This window comes from Ailuropoda melanoleuca, chromosome 10 (genome assembly GCF_002007445.2).
Source record: "Ailuropoda melanoleuca isolate Jingjing chromosome 10, ASM200744v2, whole genome shotgun sequence".
Classification (NCBI taxonomy): Eukaryota; Metazoa; Chordata; class Mammalia; order Carnivora; family Ursidae; genus Ailuropoda; species Ailuropoda melanoleuca.
Window position 1 is genome coordinate 83,090,939 of NC_048227.1, and position 19,416 is coordinate 83,110,354.

General features: G+C 39.3%; 1 long non-coding RNA gene across 1 annotated transcript in view; it reads left to right on the forward strand.

The window, feature by feature from the left end:
• LOC105235789 overlaps positions 1-19,416 on the forward strand; it is a 78,949-nt gene that overhangs the window by 45,695 nt on the left and 13,838 nt on the right. The window contains exons 6-7 of the long non-coding RNA XR_002141896.2: positions 11,586-11,918; positions 14,435-14,503. This is a non-coding gene — a long non-coding RNA (uncharacterized LOC105235789). The remainder of the gene's footprint in view (positions 1-11,585; positions 11,919-14,434; positions 14,504-19,416) is intronic.

Consider the following 19,416-nt stretch of genomic DNA (forward strand, 5'->3'; position numbering starts at 1 on the left):
TAAGGGAGCACAAATGCAGACAAAAGCCTACAAAAGGATGGCAAAGTGGAAGAACAAAATGAGCCTGGATCCCCAAGGACTTGTTGCATTGCCTTGATGTCTCAAAAATTGAGAATCTTTGTAAGAGGCAGGGATATGTGTGAAAATGGCTTTATTAAGTGTACTCAGCTTGCAATAGAAACTCAGATTTAAATGGTCATGGACTGTGTAACCCAAGAACTTGTGGGCTCTACCCCAGAACCTGCAGGATCAGCTGGTCTGCGATGCAATGCCTTCTGCTTTTTTTCTTTCTTTCTCTCTTTCTTTCTTTCTTTCTTTCTTTCTTTCTTTCTTTCTTTCTTTCAACGTCTATTTATTTGAGTAGAGAGAGAGGGCACACGAGAGAGAGCACGCACACAGAGGGCGGAAGGGCAGAAGGAGAGGGAGAAAGTCTTAAGCAGATTCCCTGCTAAACTTGGAGCCCAACAGGGGGCTCCATCTCAAGACCCTGAGATCTCGACTTGAGCCAAAACCAAAAGTTGGTCACTTAACCGACTGCACCACCCAGGTGCCCATTCCTTTGTTTTCTTTGGGTCCAGTAGGATTGCTAAAATCCTAAGTAAGTCATAAAACAGTAATTGGCAGGATTATTGAAACCCCAAGAAAACATGAAAAATGAAAGTCTCAGGGGTATCCGGGTGGATCAGTCAGTTAAATGTCCGACTCTTAATTTTAGCTTGGGTCATGATCCTAGTGTCATGACATTGAACCCCACGTGGGGCTGTGCTGAAGGCAGTGTCTGCTGTTCCTCTCCCTGTGGTCCTCCCTCTGCTCTCTCAAATGAATGAATGAATGAATGAATACATAAATATGAAAAAAATGAAAAAATTTTTAAAAATGAAAAATTTTAAAAAATGAAAGCCTGGGAATACGAGGGATAAGAACAACAAGTTTAATCTACGTTATATGATCATTTTGGTATCATAGTTTTAATCGGTTTTATAAACTTTGCAATAGTTTGTCTTCTGTGTGTTTCTTAAGGGATTTAGAGCATTTCTGAGCCTTTAAATTTTAAAAGGTCTTTGATTAAATTTTTATTAAGTGTTTAAATGTTTGGATACATCTAATTGGTTATACTCATTTTTTAATTACTTGTATAAGTAATATATGGTTAGTTAAGGAAATGCTTTTTTAAAGAATGTCACTTGGTTAGTAAGTTAAACAGATTTATAAATGGAGCATTAAACAATGTACTACTATTAAGAACATATTTTCTTCATAGGCTAAAACTCCTTGAACATGAAAGCATCTATCTATTCCTTTCTGCTCTGGGTTCTGTGACCTCAGCAGCACGAGATCCACTCTGTTAAGATGACCTAACTAACCATAGGTTCTTTGATTCAATACAAATATATTGAAAATATTCTGCACACCACACCCAATGTGCTGACACAGTCCCACCCATAGCCCTAAACACCTGTTCTCTTGACAGATACCGTTGAGACCATGGGATGACACTTAATTACACTTCCTGCACTAATTACACTTCCTGCTCTCTGGCTGGAAACAAAATAGTGTGTGGAGTGCTAAGTTCTGTTCTCCGTATGCCAGAGCAGACAGCTTCAGGTTACACTAGGAGGATTTGAAAAGTAGACCTACTTAGTAAGAGAAAAGACAAATCGATTTGCCACTCTTCCTTTCATTACACTAATTAAACTAAGAAATGTTTGCATCCAAAGCATCATTTTCCAAAATCATTCATTTTCTTCCTTTGTTCATGCTCCAAAACATCTTTCCAGAGGAGTTCACAAATTAGTTGCATGTTGTAGTAGTTAAGACACATTGTGCAGGACTGAACACTTCTTTTTTTCCCTTAATATTGTATCTCGTAGGTGTAGATGGAATATCATGAAAGGTGATACCATTGCTTCTCTAGACAATCAGAAGCAAATGGTACCTTAGAAATGTGAGTTGAGTTATTGTTATAAAATATATAATATGATTTCATTGAAATCCCCAAACATTAAATTTTCAACTTAAATAATTTTGGTGTTTAAATCTCATTAATGATAGATATAATTTTATTAATTATTAAGTGGTCATTAATTATCCCTTTACTTTGCCTTCTTTTACTTTTAATTTTTTTTTTTTGGAGACGGAGAGAGAGGAAAGGAGGGGCAGAGGGTGAGGGAGAGAGAATCTCAAGCTGGGGCATGAAGCCTAATAGAGCATGGGGCTCAATCTCACAACCCTAAAATCATGACCTGAGCTGAAATCAAGAGTCAGATGCTTAGCCAGCTGAGCCACCCAGACACCCCTATTTTGCCTTTTTAAAAGAAGATATCCTGGATATTTTAATGGAAAGCAGCTTTTTGAAAATAATACAATAATAATATTTATATTTCATCTTAACATTTATTTTAAAAATATATTCAAGCTCAAGTCCGTACACAATTATATTTTATTTTTAATCCTAGATCATTAAGAATGGCTGTAAGTCAAGAAGATGGTAGGAATTGAATTTCATAATATAGCATAATATAATTTCTTCTTCTGCCTACAGATGGAAGTTTGGTGAAAGACATGTCAAGAAAAAAAGGTGAAAAGAAAAAGATATAGAAAATCTTGAAATAAATGGCCAGCTAAACTTAAAATCTGGAAACAATGATAGAAACTACACTTCACAAACTATTTAATGAAATTTTAATTACTGCTCAAAACAATGAAAATGAATAAGAAAATCAGTCTCAAATACATGGTTCAATCATTTCCGATGGAGTCCCTGTGACTCCATATTCTTTATTAAATGAAGATTTAATTACAGATCATAAAATTGTATATACAAAAAGCATAGACACAATCATTCAGCTGGAAAGAAAGACGGAACAGAGAGCAAATAATCAGCAGTATTTGAGAAAGGCTAATCAACCCCAACAGAAAACACTGATGTCATGTTTGTATAGAATAATACTATATGTACAATATTTAACTAAACATAGTGATGCTTTTCTGGTAATAAGAGCAAAGTAGTTAAAGAAAACAATGTGAAATTTCTAGGTTCTGTAGAAATTATTCTGAAATTTGATTCAATAATGGGCCAACATGTAAGACTTTCTAAATGCAAAAAGAGTCCCTTTCTAGGATAGAGAATTCAAACTGAGATATCATTTAACTAAATATATAATAAAAAGAAAGAATGAATCATACATAATCAAAACCGCAACATTTTAAGTTTACCTAGACCAAGGACAAAGGTCAATGTTTTAACAACAAATATTTTTCATACATATTGCTGAGCTAACATAAAAAGTAAACAAGGAAGTTGAAATTAATGATTATTTCACTACCTTATACCTCATTTAAAAAGGTACAGGTTTGAACTGAAAAAATAATTTCAATCTTGAAATTTTAGTCATTGATTTAAAAGGTTATCCAAAGCAAACCTATGGTAATGGTAATGAAAATGATATATACCCAGAATTTTAGCCCAAAATCCAGAAGCATTCTTTGTGCCATGTATGGTACAGTTAGAATATGTTCCCAAGAGACAAGGCCAAGAGTAATGAAATTCTTTGGAACAGTGCAGAGATTATATAAATATTTTCATCTACCTAAAGATGAAGCACATATAAAATTTGACCTTACAAGTGTGCCTTGGTGGCTCAGTCGGTTAAGGGTCTGCTTTCGGCCCAGGTTGTGACCCTGGAGTCCTGGGATCGAGCCCTGCATTGGGCTATCTGCTTAGCAGGGGGTCTGCTTTCCTTTTGCCCTTTCCCCCTGCTCTTGCTCTCAAGTAAGTAAGTAAGTAACTAAATAAGCTAAATAAATAAATAAATTTGGCCTTACAGACACTCTCAAAGGATGAGCATGTGGGGTAAGTGCTGTTAAATAGGTTGGTTTTCAATTCAGACAAGATACAAGGTACCTTTAAAGGGTAGTGTGAAATAGCTGTTCTCCAAAAAGAAAATCATGGTCTTTGTTGGACTATCAAATTAATTTTGAATTTTTGTTCTCTGCAGTTGTTTGCTCTGAGCCATTATTTGCTACTAACAAAATAAGCAAAACTTTCTAAAAAAAAAATAAAGACAACAAAACCAGCCTAATTTTGGCTATTTCACTGTTCCAAAGCAGTCTGTGGGCCTTGCCTGGTAGAAGAAAATTTCTCCAAATTGAAATCAGTAAAAACTATATCAGAACAACAGTGTCTGTAGGAAGGTTGTTTACTTTGCACTACTGTGAGCAGAACACAAGATACGTGAAAATCTTGATTCAAACAACATAATTAGTAATTGTAAAATGAAGCGAATAGAAGTAAAGGCATGAATAATTAATATTACGAAGTAAATAGATAATGATAATAATAGATACCAATGTATGAATCACATACCTCTTTAGTCTGTTACTCATCTGAATGTCACTGGCCATCCAGACATAAGTAATAACAACTAAATTCAGTCATTGTGGATATTTGACCAAATTTAAGTGACATAAAAACCATAGTTTTCCACACTTCTCAGTGTTATGCTTATGAAGGCACATTTGTCAAGATTGCAGGATAGGATGTATTTCATTTAACAGCTTATTTGCTTTTAAACACATAGATTCTGAAATGTGAGCCTCATTTGTTTCACCCTTCCCTTAGTTCCTGTAAATGTTGGGAACAGTTCTGCTCTTCACAAAGGATTGGGCCTCCTGCACACAGGGCCTCCCCGAGGCTGACCCTTGCTTCTCCCCCTACCACACACCTAACAGGAAGTGAAAGGGACTTCTCCCTTTATGCTGCGAATGCACAGAGTTGAGGCCCACATAGGGTGAGTACCGGCAAAAGTTAGAGTACTGCCAACTCCTGTCTTATTTTTCTCCTACAGCACAAAGCAGAGGCCAAACTGGTCCTTTAACCCTCATTCGTAGTCCCTCTGCCAGTTTATATAAGCAATGATGAAAGTTTATTAAAAAGAGAGGAATTCAGTGGTGCCTGGGTGGCTCAGTCAGTTAACTGCCTGCCTTCAGCTCCAGTCATGATCCCAGGGTCCTGGGATGGAGCTGTCTGTCTGGCTCCCTGCTCACCAGGAAGTCTGCTTCTCCTCTCTCTGTGGCTCCCCCTGCTCCTGCTCTCTCATTCTCTTTCTCTGTCAAATAAATAAATAAAATCTTTAGGAAAAAAAAGGAAAAAGAAAAAAGAGGAATTCATAGGAGTCTTGGTGCTTTCCCCACACTGACATCCGAGGGGAAGTCCAAGAGGAAAAATCCTGCTTGAAGGGGAGACTGGTGTCTCACCCCCATCTTGTGCTTGCTGACCTGCCACCACTTACAGGCTCCCCTGAGTGCTCCGGAGAGAAGGCTGATGAGAGAGCTCTGGTGGGGAGCATGGTGGCTGAGAGTTCTTGACTCACGGGAGAGATAAATGTGTTCCTCAGATTTGTGAGCATACATACTGGTGCCTGCCCTCCTCCTGAAGAATTCTGAAAGCAGAAAGCTGGCTAGAGTAGACTTGAATGGCTGCACGAGGCAGGAGGGAAGTAGTAGTAGAAGTGCATTTCTCCCGTTCAGTATGGCAGGGATGGTGATTTCCCACAGACGACTAAGGTAACTGGGTTTGAGCTGTCTTGGGACCCAACACCAGAGGGCTGCTGGAACAGGGACTCAAGGAGTAACATGCTATGGGGTGGCCCGCTGAGGACCAAAAACTGAGGGCGTCATAAAAGATCAGCAGTCGTAGTGATCAGATTTCAAAATGGCCCCCAACGATCCCTGCATCCTGGTATTTACAGCCTTGTGTTATCCTGTCCCAGACTGTACCTGACCCGACCATTATGGCAGAAGTGAGGGGATGTCACTTTTGAGACTGAGTTATAAAAGACACTGCTGGTTCCATCTCCTTTTCCCTCTCTCTCTCTCTTTCTGTCCGATCATATGCTTTGGGGGAAGCCAGCTGCCACGTCATGAGCAACGCGATGGAGAAATCCATATGGCAATGAACTGAGTGAGGCCTTCTGCCAACAGCCACCTGAATGAGTTTCGGTTTCTGTCTACGTTCTCCGGCCTCAGATTAGGCTTGAGATGACTGTATCCCCAGGTGACAGCTCGTCCTCACACGGGGCGGGGGGTGGGGGGGAGGCGGTACATGGCAGGAGAGTAGAAGCTTCAAATTGGCTGTGGTATTATGGCTTTGGTTTAGCCTAGACTAGAGTTTTTAATAGCTGATATTGTCTGGAAAGTTAGTTTGCCTGAGATGCCAAGAGTTAGGGAAGGGAGATTCAACACAGCATGAATGGAAGCTATGATAAGAGACAATTAAAGCCATTTCCTGTGTATATCTCCATTAGGTCAGCCCATTCAATACAACAGAAACAAGCTGGGTGGATGTTTATGTGTAGTGTTTCCTATGATGTAGAGACGAGATAGGCAATCTTTTCTGTAAGGGTCTAGATAATATTTTAGGTTTTGTGGGCCACATATCGTCTCTGTTGCACAGTCTTAAAAAAAAACACTCTTAGCAAATGTAAATACACTCAGCTCATGGGTTGTACAAAAATACAAAATTCAGGACAAGGGCTGGATTTAGCCATTGGACAGTAGTTTACCAACCTTTGATCTACATGACATATAGGAACAAAGAAAGAGACACTAAGAGAAAAAAAGTCATCAGTGAAGAAATGAAAGTTGTTCAAACCTAAGGATAGCATGACCAGATGAACTAAATCTATATTGAACTGAATGAGTAATGTGAACCTTAAAATTGTAAAGATTTAGAAGATGCGAACTAATACCCATTTCATAAAATCCAAATGTAGTTCTCATATTGTTTTTAATGGATGTCTTCAAATAGGGTCATCTACGGCTCTGCACGTGGGTCCCAGGCCCTTTTGAAACTGGGCGTTGAGTAGCTAATTCCTTCAGAGTGAATTTAGGCTATTTGAAACAGAGGGGCCCTTGGCCAGGACATTAACTTCCACATTTGATGTATTCAGAGTCCAGAAATCTTATGAAGAACATAATTTCTTTTTCTGAATAATGACAACAAAACAACTTCTTTCCTGGAAAAATACATTAATTCCATAATGCAAAGTACTATTTCTAACACAGCCCTTATTTAATACTATTTAGTCCCTTAAAACTTTGGCACTAAAAGTACCATCTAAAAATAAATATCAACTTCAAACCCCAAGCCCAAGGAGTAGATGCAGTAGATACACATCTTTTGGTATGTTTTAACTCTATTTTTATAAGTTATGAAGAGTTTGGAATTCTAATTTACAACAACTGAAATATAAGACAGTTCAAGGCCATAGATGTAGCATGTAAAGAATTTCTTTCCTCATTGAGAGGAAATACATTTAAGGAGGATACTTTTAATTCATGTTAGCATTTACCTAAAATTTAGTGTGGTACTGAAACAGATTACTTGTAATAAAAGAGAAAAGAGTACAGAAAATAAATGCTGATCTTAGTGACTTATGAAATAATTGAACACCATCACCCAAAGAGTTTTCTGTTTTTAGGAGAAGAACCTTATTGCAGAACATTTTGTGAGGTGGAGTGAGGGTAGGAAAAAAATCAAAATACCTTCCAAAGAGGATCTAATAAAGTCATGGATAACAGAGTCAAATGGAATGCTAAGAGAAGTTAAGGTGTATCTGATTATCTTTCAATGTTGAGAATGACAACAAGGTGAAAACTTCACTTGCCTGAGTGATTATTTCATTGTTTAAAAAATGTTTTAGAGTGGTCTTGTACTTTGGGACACACATTAGAAACAAAATTTTGTGGTGCTTGGGTGGCACAGTCGATTAAGCATCCGACTCTTGGTTTCAGCTCGGGTTGTGATCTCAGGGTCATGGGGTAGAGTCCCACATTGGGCTCCATGCTCAGTGTCTATTTGAAAGACTCTCCCTCTGCCACTCCCTACTGTGCTCTCTCTCTCTGTAGATGAGCACTGGGTGTTACATGCAATTAAAGAATCGTTGAACACTACATCAACAACTAATGATGTACTATATATTGGTTAATTGAACAAAATAACAAAAAATTTTTAAAAATCCACATTGACAGGTGTGGCTTCCTTGATGATAGTTGGTTCATCTATTTTGTCAATATCAATATAAGTTTATGATATTAGCTAATGTTAATTGCATATTCATTATGATGCTGTACAAATTCGTTCTCTATGATTCTGTGACTGAAAGAATGAATTCATCTTGGCAGTCATTTTCTGTAGTCTGCCTTAGTCACAACAACCAAGATATCTCATAAGCTTCTTGCTGGGGTTCTTCTGACCCTTATGAAATGTTGAGTGCGATGAATGCTGTGATGCACTACCCAGATACCCCTTCAGGAATGAAGGGCTTTTGCTCAGCTATTGGGACAACTCTGGAGGGCTATCTAAGCTCCAGAGCTTCTCCTGGGGCTGGCTGATCCCATTGCCCAGCCTGCATCATAGCTCAACTTTTCCCTCAACTGACCCCTGCCTCCTTCCTCTCTTTTCTGTAGAAGTTGATTCTGAGTGTACCCTCTAATAAAAGCCATGTTTGCTAACCAAAAATAAAATAAAATAAATAAAATAAAATAAAATAAAATAAAACAAAACAAATTTTTAAAAAGAGAGAGAGAACAAAACATTGGGTTGGCTAAATCATGGGTTGATNAGGAGCCTGATGTGGGGCTCGATCCCGTAACCGCCGGGATCACGCCCTGAGCCGAAGGCAGACGCTTTAACCGCTGTGCCACCCAGGCGCCCCCAAAGTGGCACTTCTGATCTATATGTACACGCACACACTTCCACATCATTCTAACCCATAAACTAATCCATATGCAAATATATGCATATCTATGCATATGCATACACATAAACGTGCATGTTGGAATCATTTCCTAAAAAAAATTGTTTTCTTCTTTGACATTCAAGAAATCTTCATTTTTTGCTTTCCCCCCAAATTTATTTTTTTTAAAAGTTTACTACTTTGAAAGAATTTTACGGTACCTGAATAACCAGACGTAGACTATTATCAGTTGTACGTGCTTGGAAATTCCAGTGTGTTTCTCTTAACACTGGTGTGTGGATAATTGAATGTGGAAGGAAAAGGAAATGAAATACAGGAGAGGTTAAAAGAAGTCTGCTCAGAAACTCTGCCTTTCTGTATTTTACTACTAACTAAGTCATGTTTCTCAAATTTTGGTGAACTTAAAATTCCATGCGAAGCTTTTCCCAAATACATGGGGATAGCCCCCAACACTGGAGATTCTTTCAGTGAGCCTAGGGCAAGGATTGACAAACTGTTTCTGTAAAGGGTTGGAAAGTAAACATTTTAGACTCTAGGCCATATAATAATTTGTCATGAAGGAAACTAGAATATGTCACTCCAAAACAGGCCTCCTTGACATAAAAAAATAGTGTGAGCTGAAGGCAATGAAGAAGGAACAAACACAGGAAAAGTCTCGAAACTCTCCCCCCTTTTCTGCCTAAAGGTAGGATTTAGTTCTCCTCTAACTGGAGACAGACTTCTCAGCCCAGGGGGGCACCAAAGGAGTCTGCAAACAAACCTTTCATTCGTTTCCTCCCATATATTGACCTTAGCACAGTTTGCCACCTTGGAAGCCTGAAACCGCCTTCCTGTGTCCCATCAGTTCCCCATAAGTGTATTGCTCTTTGTTGAAGATTCCAGATAAGCAGGAACACTAAGCCACCTTCTGAGTCACTCTTCCCTTAGGTTCCTCCCTCTTGATAGGTGCTGCATGTGTTAATGAATGTTTCGTTTTTCTCTTGCTAATCTTTTTGTTATCGAGCGCCAGCTGAAAGCCTAAACTGGGGCAGAGGTGAAGTTTTCCTGACCAACAATCACAACTACTTAACAGGGCCATTCCAGTGCACGACCAGCTGGAGACAGTATGTTAGAAAGTGACCACTGCTGAATTCCAGTAAAACTTCATGTACAGGGTGGATTGGGTCCACAAGCCTGTTTTTTGCCCATCTCTGATGTAGAGCCTGGCCCAAGTATACTGTATTCAGAAAAGCACTATGTTTTTATAAAGTGATCGTAAAAATTTATTTAAAAAATATTCCTAAAACCCAACAGAAAACTGGTAAAAATTTAGAGTAGGTAGTTACAAAAAAGAAAAATAAAATGATTTTATAAAGGAAAAGAGCAATATAATTAAAGAAATGCAGAATGAAACAGAACACCACCTTTTACCCACTAAATTAGCGAAGACTAAAAGATTAGGTAAGATGCACTTCTGTCAGGCTGTGGGAGAGCAGGTATACTCAGTGCCCTCAGTAGGAGGGTAAATTAGCCCATCTTCAGAAGGCAGTTGAAGCACAACTATCGAAATTATGTATAAAGAGGGTTTACGATAGCAATAAATTGAGAACCATGTAAAAACCCATGAAGAAGGACATGGTTGAAAAATTCTGGTATGTCTGTCCTTTTTTTTTTTTTTAAGATTTTATTTATTTGAGAGAGAGAGAGAGAGCGAGCGAGCACTCAAGTGGAGAGAGGGGCAGAGGCAGAGGGAGAAGGAGACTCCCCACTGAGCAGGGAGCCCAATGAGGGACTTGATCTCAGGACCCTGAGATTAGGACCTGAGCTGAAGGCAGACGCTTAACCAACTGAGCCACCCACACATTCCTGTCTGTTCAGTCTTATACTAAATAAACATTATGAAGACTAAGGTACAGCAGTATGCTGACCGTGGCAGACTATTGATTATCCTCCCAAATCATTCTTACCCTTTTCATTGAATGGGGCCATGCTCTTTGAGACATTCATCCAACTCTCTTGCAACTGGGTGTAGCCATGTGCCTAAGTCCTCACCAATAGGAAATGAATGCAATCGATGTGTGTAATTGTCAGTACATTTTCTTAGAGATGTTTTCTTTGAATCACTCTTCCTTTTTCTATTTCTGTGGCAGCCTTAGAAAGCTATGTGTTACAGATTACTGCTATCCCCCTCCCCCTCCATTCCAATGGGTCCCTGAATGATTTCCTGGGGGCAGAACCTACTTTTCAACCCTGCATGTGAGAAAGAAATTAAGAGCTATCATACTTCAACCAGGATGTTTTGGATTCTCTTGACAGCAGCTTAGCCCCTGCCCTAATACAGAAATGGGAAATGGTGCGGTCATAACTAAAACATAAAATGTGGCCTTGGTGTAATGGGATAGTAGCAGGTGGTGGGGTCCACACGGCATTTCAGGCTCAAAGGTTGGTGACCCTTGTTCTAGTTGACACACACATTTGGAAAAATGATTGTCTACAGTAATGGGGAGAGCAGACCCCTTCCTCTGTTTCTGCAGAGGTAGCTCTTGGAAAGAGTCAGAATGGGAATGGTGTTCTCTGCTTTTTGCTGCTTGTAAAAAGGCTTTTAAAAAAGCAATGAACTAAGGTAAGAATCAGCATGTTTGTGAGCACAGACGGAAGAAAATAGCATCCAGAGAGTGGAGGCTTATCACGTTTGAAAAGCCAACGGATTCTACATCCCAAACTAGGAGATAAACCAATGCTCAGAGTCTTTCTCAAAAGCCTGTCAAGACTCCTCAAAGAGAAGTCTCTGGTAAAGAACACATTCACAGTGCTGCCTTCATATCCAACCTGATTTTTTTTTTTCAGGTGGCTTCCAGGTACCTGCCATTTAAATGAGGAAAAGTGTGCCAAACCTACAAGGCAGGAACTTCGTCAGTCTGAAAACCTGTGTCCAGACAAGAACTGTGTTCTGATGTCTGAAATGAAGGCATTGGAAGGGCATACTCTCTCTGAAGGCCTCGGGGAGGATCCTTCCTTGCCACTTCAAGCTTTTGGTGACTGCTGGCAATCCTAGGCATTCCTTGTTTTGTGGCTTCATAACTCCAAACTCTATTTCCATCTTCATGTGGCTGCCTTTCCTGTGTCTGTGTCTAAATTTGCCTAGTTTTAGAAGAACATCAGTCATAAAGTTACTGCTGGGTGAGTTAACTTTTCTTGCAATTGTGTTACCTTTTGCTATGTTGATTTTTAAATGCTATCTGATCACTCTTAACAGTAGGCGGCCAGACTACCTACTATGGTCATTTTCTGATCACTGATCACTAGCACCTACTTTATTGAGCCAAGTGAGTTCCTTCTGTGTTAATTCTATTGGTTTTGTCTTTGCAAGATCAGATCTTGGATGCGTAAAAAGATTTTTTTCGAGATGTTTTACGAATAACCTATTACAAACTGTGGTTCCCTGGAGGTCCTCCAGGCAAGAGATGTAAGTGTGTATGTATGTAGGTAGGTACGCTATGGTATGGCCCATATTATTTTTAGTTAGTTCAACACTGTTATAAGAGCTGCATGGGAAAGCTGTCAAATAAAGGAAAGGTTCAGCCTTTCATAGGTCAATTCTGTGTTGATAAAGTATTACTGATAAATGTGTTTCCGAACATGGACAACTTTACAGGATAGATTGGAAGGTCATGGAAACTTGTGAATGCACTGGCTATCCATAGGCCATTCTTACCTTCAGGGGAAATATTGACAAAATCCTCACAAATTAAATATGTATTATACCCTGATAGAAAATTTCAGTTTCCTCCATTCTAATATTAGTAGCAATTATAACAAATTAACTGCAGCCAGTCTGTCTTCTCATAGACAAATGATTTCAGTCTTCCTCGTGCATATGCCTAGAGGTTCTGCCATAAGCTAAAACTCTAGAAATGGATCCTTAACAGAAGAAAATGGTTTCAGAGACTTAGTGGAAAGGACTCTACCAGATACTTCTGCATCTAATGTTACTTTGAAGACCAGACTCAGAATAGCAGAGCTTCTGAGTGAAAAGTGTTTAGGTAGTTGTCAGATTATACCATGAGTCTTTGTCAGGATTTCCAGAACTCTCTTCAGTCCAGAAACAGATGAACTCATGTAGCACAGACTACCCACCCCAATATCTAGGGATGTCAGAATTAATCAAATAAAACACAATGAACTGATGAAAAACATCTAATTGATTTTTTATTGAAATAATGTATATTTGTAGTGTTATATTTTGATAGATATATGATAAATATTGCTACTTAATCTATCTCAAACTCTTCCATCTCTAATCCTGGTTAAGTAGAACATTTTTTTTAAGATTTTATTTATTTATTTGACAGAGAGAGACAGCCAGCAAGAGAGGGAACACAAGCAGGGGGAATGGGAGAGGAAGAAGCAGGCTCCCAGCGGAGTAGGGAGCCTGATGCGGGGCTTGATCCCAGGATCCTGGGATCGGGCCCTGAGCCGAAGGCAGACGCTTAACGACTGAGCCACCCAGGCACCCCTAAGTAGAATATTTTTGAAAGTTTATCATTCACGCTAAGCCCTTGGAATTCAGAAACAATGATTGCTAGTGAAGCTTTCCCCCTTTAGTGGCAATGTAGTTACTTGCGTGGAATCAATAATAGCCCTTTTAACCAGAATATAATTTGATGAATTGATTGATTGCACAACATAATTTTTTTAAAGGGTCAATAATTTTTTTAAAGATTTTATTTATGCATTCAGAGAGAGAAAGAGAACACACGCGTGAGGAGGGGGAGGGGCAGAAGGAGAGGAAGAGAAAGAATCTCAAGCGGATACTGAGTGCAGAGCCCCATGCAAAGCTCAATCCCATGACCCCCCAGATCACGACCCAAACCTAAATCAAGAGTCAGACCCTCAACTGAGCCACCCAGACGCCCCAGGGTCAATAAGTTTCTTAAAATAAGTATGACAAACCTACCATTATGGAACAAGGGTGGTACTTCACATGTAGAACCAATGCCTAAAAAGCCCGCTAGTAAAATGGTTTAGTACCTGCTTTGATTTACAGAGATCCATTCTTACATACTAAGGAAGGTCAATTCCTGATGGGCTTAGCGTTTGTTTCTTTGTTTGTTTGTTTTTAAGTAGGCTTTATGCCCAACATAGGGTTTGAACTCACAACCCCAAAATCAAAATTCACATGTTCTACCAGCTTAACCAGCCAGGATCCCCAAGCTTGCTTGGTGTTCTAAAAGATTTTGAGGACCTTGAAGAGAGAAGAACTCACCCACATTTATAGAACCTGTAGGTAAAATCTGGTGGAGATGAATTTCTTGGGCTTAGTTTTCTAAACTTGGAATAGAAGAACAATTGAAAAAATATCAATCTGGTGGAGATGAATTTCTTGGGCTTAGTTTTCTAAACTTGGAATAGAAGAACAATTGAAAAAATATCTTCGGAGAGATGGAGACTATTGAAAATACAATTTCTGCAAAATTTTGAGACGGAAGTTAATCTTCTGGTTTTAGTCAATGCTTAAGCAGGTGCAGCTCTAGATGTGCTGATTATACCACCAGTTGGCTTCTATATGTTAAATAATAATTCTTGTTGCATGTATATAAGTGTATCAGGCTGAAATACAAGATTATTGATGATAGCAATGAAGGAACAATTAATAAGGGATAAAAGGGATTTTATTTTGCTTTTTCTTCCTGTAGAGATGTATATGATTTTCAGAAGATAACCCTGAAGATTATAGTTTCATTGACCTCTAGGACATTAACCAGGTTTGTGTCTACCATTCTTTCTTTCAATGACTATAAATATTTCTCTCTCTCCTGTAGTCCTTTGAATAAGCTTTACCATTCTTCCAGGACTCTCATTCATGAATTAAACCTCTAATACGTGCTCATTTATTTTTTAAAAAGATTTTATTTATTTATTTGAGAGCGAGAGCGTGAGAGGGAGAACACACAAGCAGGGAGGGGGTAGAGGGAGAAGCAGACTCCCTACTGAGCAGGGAGCCTGACGTGGGGCTCGATCCCTGGACCCTGGGATCATAACCTGAGCCAAAGGCAGAACCTTAACTGACAGAGCCACCCAGGCACCCCCAATACATGCTCGCTTAAAGAAACACACACAGCTGAGATATAACTAAATACCCACCATTATAGCTAAAATTTAAAATATTAAAATACCAAATATTTACAAGGATATAGAACAACTCAAATTCTCTTGTATTGCTGGTGGGAATACAAATTAAAATACTTTGAAAAAATGGGTTTGTTAGTAGAATCCACTAAAGCTAAACATACTTAAACGTAATGACCTACTACTCCTGGGTATATGTATCAAACAGAAATCTGTGAGTGTGTCTACCAGAAACATACATAAGAAAAATTTAGAAGCCTTGTTTGTGATGGCCCCAAACTAGAAGCAACCCAATGTCTATGGATGCAATAGATAAATTGTGTTTTAAATATACAATGGAGGTCTACACATTAATTTAAGAAATGAGCTATTGATACATGCTAACATGGATGGATTTTACATAACTAACATTAAATGAAAGCAGACACACAATACTACATGCTGTACGATTCTATTTATATGAAGTTCAAAAGCAGAAAAAGCTTGTCTCTGAGATAGAAATCAGGATGTGTGTACCCCTTGGGGATACAAAGCGGGAGAGCTATGCAAAGAAGCCTTCGGCATGTTGGAAATAGTCTATATCTTGGTCTGAGATACATACAGAATATATAGGTAAGAATTACTGACCTATATCCCTAACACTTGTGTGCTTTTTGGCATATACGTTATAACTTGATTTTAATAGATAGAAATACATGTACTCTGGATAACTCACAGGCTCTGGAGTGTGGAAGTGGGGCAGGGAAGACAACCTGGTTTGGAGGCTGCACAGCCAGGAGCAATGTCCAAGTTGTCTTACAGACTGGTCCACTAAGCTTCCTGTGCTGCCGTGGGCATGGCGGGTGAAACTTATACCACTTAAAGCTCAGACACTAGCCATCAGGTGCTGCCACCAAACCTGCAACCATGCCCGTCTCCGTGCACTCTCTCACCACGCTGGCCAGAACGGATTCCGCACAAGACTGTTTGAAACCTATTTGGGGATTCAAAGCCTGGGGCCAGGCTGTCAGATTGGCAGAGCCTCAGTACTTGGCCTTTAGTTGCAAGGGAACACCTGCTACTATTTCATAAACTGGGGGAGGGGGGATTCCTCAAACATAAGACAGTAGTTCCAATATAAAGCATCCTGAAAGAATAACAAATGTCTGTGCAGGGGACGTAATTCAATTAGTCAACAAACACTTAAAGTGTGCCTATGTTGTACTATTATTGTGCTAGTGAAGGAAATTCTTAGGCTGTTTTCCTATTAGATTATTTTTCTCACTATTTGCTGGAAAGGAAAGGAATTTGCACCCATTCAGGGTGAAGGTGCTGAGAGATTAAGTTCAGATCTTAATAGTAGATCTTTTCCTTCCAGAACAATGTGAGCTCACTTTTCTTTTTATATTTTTATGAAAAGAAGAATAATCTCAACTACCTTTTCCTTAAAAGAACGAGATTTATTACTTTTCATAATGAACTTGAACCACTGGAACACTGTATATTAATGGCAGTGGGTCCCAGCCTGTGGAGGTTTTGGCAGACTCTCAGTGTCTTATCTCCATAGCTCCATTCTTGCCACTGTGGCAACACTATTGATGCCTAGGATTGTGTCCTGGGGTGCCATACAACATCAAAAATAAGAACAGAAATACACTTGTAAGCTGGAGTTATGTTAAGGAGTTGACAAACAATGTTTCCAGAAACATTCTTCTTTGCTAAAGTTATTTTGAGAAAACCAAAAATAGCAGATTAATTTTAAACAATCCAAAATATTGTTCTTCAAGCAAATATGGAAGATAGTGGTGAAGTCAGGCCTTGCCTGGAATTTAGACAGAGTTACAAAGCCCTCTTCTCAAACCAGTAGAGATGACATGCTAGGAGCCTATAATGGCAGCTGCTGTGTGTGTGTGTGTGTGTGTGTGTGTGTGTAAGACAAAGAACAAGAGAGCTGTAAGCGTTTGAAACAAATACTGGAGATATTGTAAGTGTGGTATATGGAATATAGTCACTAGTACTGCGAGGGGCATATAATAGGACATCAACAAATATTTGTGGCCTGAACCTGGAGCCTTCTAAAAGGAACTTTTGACCTTGAAGATTATATTAATAGAGCAAGAGGGAGATATTGTCCCTTTGGTTATAATATTCATACAGCCATATGATTTCTGAAGACTATCGCATGAGACCTTGATTTGCTGTTACAAAAATGAGTAGAAATGAAAGTCACACGTATTGAGTGCCAAGGTATTAGCAAACTGAACCAAGTGGTATAACCAAGTTGAAAATTTGCTGAACACATAAGGCTGTGGCTGACCCCATCTTTGATAAAACCCTGACCAGAATAATACACATTTATAGGCCTTTCCCGAGCCCAAACTGCATTAATTTTATCATCTGTAGAAAGACACACTTTCTAGTAATGTTCCTCTCAGTATTTAAAGGTTATAGTAGACACAGCAAAAGTCTACTTTCGTTGTACAACACACAATTCGTGCCACACGCAAATTGTTATTTTATTCTACTAGTCAAGGATCTCTGGGTTGAAAGTGATAGAAATTTAGTGAAAGTAAAGTAAGGGGGAAAAGCAAATTATTTCCTCACTCAAGTCAAAGTGCAGCCAGATTTACTTGAATACTGTCAGAAATCTCTCTCTCCATCTCTGCTCTGCTTTCCTTTTGTGTTCACTTCCGTCACTAATGGCTTCTCTGTCCGGTGGGAAAGTTGGCCCCTGGCCGCTCCACATTTGGCTGATCCTCACAGTGCATGATCCCAGAAGAAAGAGCAGGCATCTCTCCTCTGCTCTCAATATTTGAGAAGAACCCTGATTGACCTACCTAAGTCACTAGGTAGGTGGAGGGAGGTGCTGTGCATATGGGGGGTGAGGAAACCCCCTTGATAAGGTGACTAACAGAGGCAAAAAAGAAGAGCAGAGCTATGGGGGCCATCAAGCGGCAATCTTGGAGTCGGTGGATGACATGACAGGTGACTGGGAAGAAAGGACCAGCTCTGCAGTGATGGCCGCAGCTGCTGTGCTGCCTCTTCTCACCACCTCCCTCTTCTTAGACCTCGAACAAGATTAAACAGACCCGCCTCCAGAATCATGAGCCTCGGTATGATTTCAAGGGCAGGGAACAGGGCCTTTCTGCCTAAAATATATATTTCCAGTTGCACAGTGTGTCTGGAATTAGTTTTACTCAAGGCAAAGTATATTGCTCCAGATTCATCTTTGATAGATAAAAAACCCCAATGCAAATATCTGGCACAACTGGCTCGTGGTTGCTTCCATCACCAACGGGCGGTCAGACAGGAGGAAGGCCTAGACAGGGGAAGGAATACCCAGTGGACCAGGCCCTGCTCACAGCAGGCCCAGGAGGTAAGTAAAGAGACGCTAGCTATCATTGAAGTGCTGAAAGGGATTGAGGTTTTAGCTTTAAAAAGAAAAAAAAAATTTCCATCTTTGGGGCATTGGGGTCAAGGTCCCTCTCTCAGGATCACTCTTCTTCTGTGGAGATCAATTTTGGTGGTTCGGTCTGGGCAACACCAAGCACTGGGCTATGTAGTGAGTTTTATCGTTGTTAAGACACAGAGCCCCACTTTCCTTTCTGGAGAATGTGATACCAACCAGCATGATAAACAAAAGAAAATCCACTGAAACAATAAAAAATGTTCTACTCTCCAAGTTCACTTATGTCTCTGGGTAAATGGCATATAATTAAAGGGAATCATATAGTTTGATTTAAGAATTGCTATGGTTATAATTTATTTTAACCATACAGTACATCGAGCTTTACATCGGAAGCCGGGTATGGTTATAATTTTAAAAGGCTTGTCTAGAGTTTATTGCAAATCAGCTTTTCAATTCATCAGGTTGTTTTATTGCTATTTTTGTTGGTTTTGGTTTTTGGTTTTTTGGATTTGGTTTTTGCCTTGGAAACTTTGGGTCTTCTGTTACAAAATAAATTTCTGAATTTATTCTTGTAAATCAAGACACCATAGAAATTATTGATACTAGCCTTCAAGGCAACTTGGAGATGTAATTTACCAGCTAGAGAATGTTTGTTAAAATTATATAGACTTAAGAGATCTTTCCAGTAACTGTATAGACTTAAGAGATCTTTCCAGTGAATACATACCTTCCAACCATCCAGGACAAACAGGTACTACTGCTGCTGCTCTATTTGTCCCTAAAAGCAGATAGCTACCACCAGTTGCACAGCTGTCCCATTGGATCTTCCTGCCCCTGTTGCTTTCTTGTCCTAAAACTCAATACTTGTCCGCTTGAAGATTCTCTCCCTTTGTCCCTCACCCCACTCACACTCTCTCTCAAATAAATAATCTTTTTTTTTAAAGGAATTTTAACTAGGAGACTAAAGGGATATCTGTATGTACAAAATCCCAGAGAAAGTTCTAGAGGGTCTGATAAAAGTGCTTAAGCTGTGTAGCAGATAGCTATAGTCTCTGACCTTGTCAAATCACAACTTCTCGGAGGCTCGCCTGTAAAGTAAGTGACCATCTCTTTCATGATAATCATAACTGCCTTGTGGGCAGGTGTGAGGGTTAGAGATAT